The following is an 8,144-nucleotide window of genomic DNA, read 5'->3' as shown; positions in this document are numbered from 1 at the left end:
GAACTAGAACTGAACTAGAACTGAACTAGAACTGAACTAGAACTGAACTAGAACTGAACTAGAACTGAACTAGAACTGAACTAGAACTGAACTAGAACTGAACTAGAACTGAACTAGAACTGAACTAGAACTGAACTAGAACTGAACTAGAACTGAACTAGAACTGAACTAGAACTGAACTAGAACTGAACTAGAACTGAACTAGAACTGAACTAGAACTGAACTAGAACTGAACTAGAACTGAACTAGAACTGAACTAGAACTGAACTAGAACTGAACTAGAACTGAACTAGAACTGAACTAGAACTGAACTAGAACTGAACTAGAACTGAACTAGAACTGAACTAGAACTGAACTAGAACTGAACTAGAACTGAACTAGAACTGAACTAGAACTGAACTAGAACTGAACTAGAACTGAACTAGAACTGAACTAGAACTGAACTAGAACTGAACTAGAACTGAACTAGAACTGAACTAGAACTGAACTAGAACTGAACTAGAACTGAACTAGAACTGAACTAGAACTGAACTAGAACTGAACTAGAACTGAACTAGAACTGAACTAGAACTGAACTAGAACTGAACTAGAACTGAACTAGAACTGAACTAGAACTGAACTAGAACTGAACTAGAACTGAACTAGAACTGAACTAGAACTGAACTAGAACTGAACTAGAACTGAACTAGAACTGAACTAGAACTGAACTAGAACTGAACTAGAACTGAACTAGAACTGAACTAGAACTGAACTAGAACTGAACTAGAACTGAACTAGAACTGAACTAGAACTGAACTAGAACTGAACTAGAACTGAACTAGAACTGAACTAGAACTGAACTAGAACTGAACTAGAACTGAACTAGAACTGAACTAGAACTGAACTAGAACTGAACTAGAACTGAACTAGAACTGAACTAGAACTGAACTAGAACTGAACTAGAACTGAACTAGAACTGAACTAGAACTGAACTAGAACTGAACTAGAACTGAACTAGAACTGAACTAGAACTGAACTAGAACTGAACTAGAACTGAACTAGAACTGAACTAGAACTGAACTAGAACTGAACTAGAACTGAACTAGAACTGAACTAGAACTGAACTAGAACTGAACTAGAACTGAACTAGAACTGAACTAGAACTGAACTAGAACTGAACTAGAACTGAACTAGAACTGAACTAGAACTGAACTAGAACTGAACTAGAACTGAACTAGAACTGAACTAGAACTGAACTAGAACTGAACTAGAACTGAACTAGAACTGAACTAGAACTGAACTAGAACTGAACTAGAACCTGAAATATAATCTGAACTAGAACTGAACTAGAACCTGAAATATAATCTGAACTAGAACTGAAATAATAAAAAAATGTAATGTTTTTATACCCAACTTCAAAAAGATGGGGGATGTATTGCTTTTGTCATTCCGTTTGTAACACATAGAAATATTCAGAACCAAAGTCCCAGATATTCTGGGACTGTGTGAAGTTCTAAGACGATATAATTATGTCCGTCTGTCTGTGCAAACATGGTAGGGCTTTAGCTGGTTGAAATTTTGTCACAAACTCTCTCTGTTGATAAGGTTTGTTTTGTATTGAAAATGGGCAATATCGGTCTTTAAGGGGGAGTACAAGGCGATTAGGTTCTAGTTAGCATGCTTGCTTATCATCCAGTGCCCCGTTAGTACTGCAGCAACCTTGATATATGCCTTCTATTACGGGTTATCAGTTGCATAAATCGTTTTTTTGTTTAAAGATGGTCACATTAACTTGTAGGAAAGTGTTTGAAGATAATATTTTTAATAGTCCCCAGTGGAATTGCTACTGGAACTGGAGATATACAAAGTAGATCCCATTCTGGTCCTCATAACCGACAAATTTTATCCCTTTTTTTTCTAGTTCAGTGAGAATTGAGAATAACGAAAAGCCAAAGTAGTGGAGAGATCACTCCACCCTTAGGTGTGCCTCGTCCAACATGCTATTCTATTCTTGATTTCAACATGGATATTGACCATTCGCTGATATACTCTTCAACATCAAGGTTAATTAGAGCTTGTTGTATTGTTTTAATTCGAGGGATCTCTCTGTAACTCTAACGACTTCATGGAGTAGAGCGAAACCTAAGGTAGGCATGCTGACTGCTTGAGATCCCTCTAGTCGATGCCTTATATGAAAGTCGATCAGTCTTTGCAACGTTTTAAGTTGGAAATATAAAGACTAATGAGAAGACATTAGATTGGGAAGGACTTTCGTCATTTCGTCTGGCCGTCTGACCGTCTGTATGTTGAAATCAACTTTCCGTAGTTGAAAGTATGTCTGACAGAATTGTTGAAGATTTGGATCCTGGAGATATCTGGGGCCTTCAGAAAATTGATTTCAACAGACAGACAGACAGACAGACAGACGGACATGGTTTAATCGACTCCGCTATCTATAAGGATCCAGAATATATATACTTTATAGGGTCGGAAATGAAAAATGTAGAAATTACAAACGGAATGACAAACTTATATATACCCTTCTCACGAAGCTGAAGGGTATAAAAACCAGAACAATCTCGATTTTTGGCCTACTTTTGATCTGTATCTGGATTACTAATTTATTAATATAGACAAAATGGGTGTCTTATGTTAGATATTTTAAAGTCCATTGCAACGATGTATGTATATAAGGCCATAGTAAGTTGGACCTACAATGGGTCAAAATCGGGGAAAATATTTTTTAACCCGAATTTATTTTTTGACCAAAAAAATGTTTCAATAATGAAATGAAAAGCAAAAAATTTTAATAAAAATTTAAAAAAAAAAATATTTTTTGACCAGCAAAATTTTTCACTAATGAAATGAAAAGCAAAAAAATTTAATAAAAATTTTTAAAAAAAATTAAATAAAAATTTGAAAAAAATATATTTTTTAAAAAACTAAAAAAACGATATTGAAAAAAAAAATTTTAATTTTTTTTACCTAAAAATATTTAAAATTTTTATTTTAAAGTATTATTTGGTGAAGGGTAAATAAGATTTGGCACAGTCGATTTTAACATTCTTACTTGTTTTTTTAATTTAATTTTTGGAAACCTTCAATAGTTCTTGGCAACAATTGAAAAGGTTTTTCCTTGTATTTTAATAATTTAATTAAATTTTCTACGTCATGACGGTCATGGTAATATTTTTTGATATGATTTGCTTTATTTTATTTAATAATATTAATTAAAGCACTACAAATGCTATATTATCACTTTTATTTACAGATAAACAAATATGAGAATATATAGATAATTTTTGGGGAAAAAATCAAAGTCCAAATACATTTCCGGTCAAATTTTAAAGCAAGTTGTTGTTTTATATAAAATAAATTTAAAAAAAAAGTTTATTTGAACTTTTATTTTCCCATTTAATAAAAATAAAGTGTGCAGTTTTAAGGATCAAAGTTAGAAATGCCGATTTTTATCGTTCATTTATTTTTTTGTGAACGGTTGGAACATAAATAATTTGGCATTATTAAATTGTATTAAATTTTTATAATTATTGAGTGCTTGTTTTCAATATTATGGCCGTACCATAAAAATGAAAAACGTTTTAGAACATTAGCTCCCCAGGTCTTTATCAGTTAAATAAGTTTTGTGTATTGGTAATATAAACTAATAATCTAATACTGGACTTTATCATTAGATAATAATTTTATATTTCAACTACTAGCATGATTAGGAAGATATCATGAAAATGGAAATGTAGAAAGGGACGGAGGGATAAAGTTAGAGTGAGCTAGGAGAAGTGAAAGTGGAAATTTTGTTAAGTCTACCAATTTACTGTCCTAGTCTTCTGTAGTTCATTTTCCAATTATAATGATCAACTAAACATACGTGTACTTCCAATTATAATGTAGCGAATACAAAATTGAACTTTATAACCAAATTAAGTAAACAATTTTGTTTTATTTTTATTCATTTGGCTGCACTAAAAATTTCACAAAAATTATAAGCTGATCTATGTAGAACAGGCATTTTTAATCATTCAATTCAATGTTTACAAACCAAAACAAACAAATTTTACAATATTATTCAAATCAGATGAGAAGAGGTCCCCATAATATTTCAACTGGCTGGCATCAGTGTTATCAGTGAGTACTTATGTACCACTTTAGAACCACAAAAAAACTACACCAGCAAATTTTTTATGAATTTTTAATTTAATGATTTAAATAAAAACATGCACTTTAAATGAATTAAAAAACATAATTTTTAAAAATACATTTGAGTACATAGAGAGATGATCGACATGTTGTTATCATACGATTTTGTATGAGTTTCTTTACTTTATTAACAAAAAAAAATAAACTACAATAAAAATAAACTCAAACAAATAATAAAAAAAAGCCCGAAATAAAACGTATGGTTTGATAAGATTTAAGAACAAAAAATTGGAATAAAAAATATTTCTTGTCAGGGAAGGAAAATTTGAGAGTTTGAATAGAGTAATGAAAATGAAATTCAAAAGAATTGAACTAAAAACAAGTAAGAGTGTTATATTCGGCTATGCCGAATCTTGTATACCCTTCACCAAATTAAAACTTTAAAATAAAAATTTTCAATATTTTTAGATAAACAAAAATTTATTTTTTTTTTTAAAAAATTTTCGAAATTGTATTTTATTTTGGTTCCAAATGTTTTTTTTTATTTTTTACAAATTTTGAAATTTATTAGTGAAAAATGTTTTTTTTTGGTGAAAAAAAATTCGAGTTAAAAAATATTTTTCCCGATTTTGACCCATTGTAGGTCCATCTTGCTACAGCCTTATATATGTACATCGTTGCAATGAACTTTGAAATATCTATCATCCATATTGTCTATATTTATTACTTGTTATCCAGATATAGATAAAAAATAGGCCAAAAATCGATGTTGTCCTTGTTTATATCTCAGCCGTTTGTCCGATTTGCTCCATTTTAAATACGAGCGGGGAGAATTCCCGATATATTGATGTATCAATCATGTTTGTAAGTTATTTGTGAGCTACGGAAAGTGGATTTCAAGATACAGACGGGCAGACAGACATGGCTATATCGACTTCGCTATCTATAACGATCCAGAATATACATACGAGGTGGCGCAAAAGTAATACTCCTATCAGAAAATGCTATAAATTTTGCGATAGGCCCATAATGTCAGTTCTGTTTTGACATTTGTGTAGAAAACACATGCGAAATACACGTTAATAAACAATGTTACGCTACACTGCTCCAGAACGCGGAATATTGCTGACTATTTATTTGACCAATAATCGGTCGGTGACTTTGGAACAACGTGAATTTCGTCGCAGATTTCCTGGCAGTCCAACGCTTACGTAATTAAGCAAAATTTACACTTCTGGGGCACTGAAAATCCACGTGTAACCCACGAAGAGCCATTACACCCGCTCAACGTCACTGTATGGTGTGCGAGTTCTTTTTGCCGCAACTTGATGAATTGGGATTGGAAAACATGTGGTTCCAACAGGACTGTGCAACGGCACACACTGCACGTGCCACAACCGATATGCTGAAGGATGCATTTCCCGGCCGCCTAATCTCCCGTTTTGGCGATTTGCACTGGCCAGCAAAATCGCCTGATTTGACCGCTCCAGACTTCTTTTTGTGGAGCTTTTTGAAGTCGCTGGTTTATGTCAACAAGCCTCAGACTCTTGCAGTTCTTAAAGATAATATCCGTCAAGAATATGAGGACCTATCGCCGGAAGTTTTGGCCAAAGTGATGGAAAATGACATAAAAAGGGCTCAAATGACAATTAACTGTGGCGGCGGCCATTTACATGACATCATATTCTCGACTTGATGTGAAAAAAATTAAAAGACCAAATAAAAATAATCCACAAAAAGAATCAAAGTTTTTATTTTTTTTTTTTTAATTACAGCCAAAAACATCGGAAGTTTACTTTTGCGCCACCTTGTATATACAGTCAGAGTCAAAATTTCGTATACAGCAGGCATTTTCATCTATGAAGCTAAATATATTAATTGTAGAAAGAAAAATATAATTTTGATTAAACATAAAATTAAATTTAGAGTTTAATCTTTTATTATTTTAAAAAACTTTGAAAATTAAAATTGATTTCGCGGAAAATTTATGAGAAAAAGAAAAAAGTACCTAAAAACAACAGTCAAAATTTAGTATACAGTTGATAGCGCTCTATTTTATATCACCAAAAGCCGAAAATAAAAAGTTTATATTTTGCTGCGCTTAATTACGGCCTTTAGTTGCCTTTTCATAGAGTTTCCAAGATATTCAGTTATATCTTTAGTAATTTCCCCCCCCCCCTCTCTTCCGTAAAAGAGGTTTCGCAGTTTGTCCTTAGATGAAATGCTTCGTTTTCCAATATTCCAGTCTAAAATTTACCACAGGAGCTCTATTGGGTTAAGGCCTGGAGATTGCGGAGGTGAATATAACTACTTAGGCACGTTATACAATAGTCACTCCTTAACAATTATTACGGTGTGCTTTGGGCCATTGACTTTCTGAACGAATCATGGTGTTACAGGACCAAATTTTTCGGCACTTACTTTCAGATTGTCTTACTTTCAAATTTGTGAGTTGTCTCGGCTGTTTATTGTAATTACAATGAATACAAGACTCCCAAGTCCTGCAGCTGACAAGCAGCCCACAGCACAAGACCCACCGCCATGTTTTACCAAGTACTAACATTTTCTTCAAAAAAATTGTTTTCAAAAAAACAGACCATACAATATCTCGAAAACTAGGTAACAGATGGTCATTATTTTTGATTCTATTGATAGTTCTATTTATTAAGAAAAGAACAAAAGAAAATTGTATAGTTTTGCTTTGTATTTGCCCAGGTAAATCGATATTTTCCAACTATCCATTTTTTCAATATTTCTCAATTTTGATGGAAAACAAAAAAAAACTATCAATTTGTTTTGAAACAAGTAAGAAAGCTATATTCGGCTGTGCTTAATCTTTATACCCTTCAGCAAATTATATTTCAAAATAAAAATTTTAAATATTTTTAGGTGAACAAAATTTATTTTTTTGCAGTTTTTTAATATTTGGAAAAAAATTGTTTTTTTTAAATTTTTAAATATTTTTTTTTAAATTTTAAATTTTTTAAATTTAAAAACTTTTTTTTTTTAATTTAAAAAAATATTAATGATTTAGTAAACTGATATAAGTCAAAAATCGAGGTTGTCCTGGTTTTTTCCTCATATCTCAGCCATTTGTGGACCGATTTCGCTGATTTTTAGTAGCAAACTTCTCGAAAGCATGTCTGACAGAATTATTGAAGATTTGTATCCCGAAGATATCAGGGGTCTTCAGAAAATTGATTTCAACAGACAGAAGGATATGGCTTAATCGACTCCGCTATCTATAAGGATCCAGAATATATAGGGTCGGAAATGAAAAATGTAGAAATTACAAACGGAATGAAAAACTTATATATGTATACCCCCATTAGGGGTTTCAGCAATATTTTGTGAGGTTGTGAGCAATATTTTACAAAAAATTTAAAAATAAATATAAAAAAAACAAGACAGAAAGTATGGTCGGTCAAGCCCGACCATATAATACCCTACACTAAATATAAGAGCAAAAACATTTTTCTTTTAAAATTTCAATAATTTATATTTTTGAGTGATTTTCGGATGTGGGCCTTATATGGGGGCTATGACCAATTATGGACCGATCACCTTGAAATTAGGTCGTGTGATTTATGTCTTTATGAAAGTTTACTATGTTGAATTTTGTGAGTGCGATTTATGCACGTTAAAGTGATTTTCGGAAGCGGGTCTATATAGGAGCTATGACTAATTATGCACCGATCGTAACAAAATTTGGTGACATGAATTTTGTATATATACAACTTATTTGGAGCGCAATTTGTGGAGATACATTAATAAATTAAACATTTATGACCGATAAAGTCCAATTTCGGAAGGACATTTATATGGGGGCTAGGTGAAATAATGGAACGATTTCAGGCAGTTTCAATATGCTTGGTCCTTGGGCCGAAAAAATAATATGTACCAAATTTCATCGAAATATCTTCAAAATTGCGACCTGTACTCTGCGCACAAGATTTACATGGACAGCCAGCCAGCCAACCAGACGGACGGACATCGTTTAATCGACTCAGAAA

The sequence above is a fragment of the Calliphora vicina genome, chromosome 2 (assembly GCF_958450345.1).
Source record: "Calliphora vicina chromosome 2, idCalVici1.1, whole genome shotgun sequence".
Lineage (NCBI taxonomy): Eukaryota > Metazoa > Arthropoda > Insecta > Diptera > Calliphoridae > Calliphora > Calliphora vicina.
Note: the sequence above shows the minus strand (reverse complement) of the source record.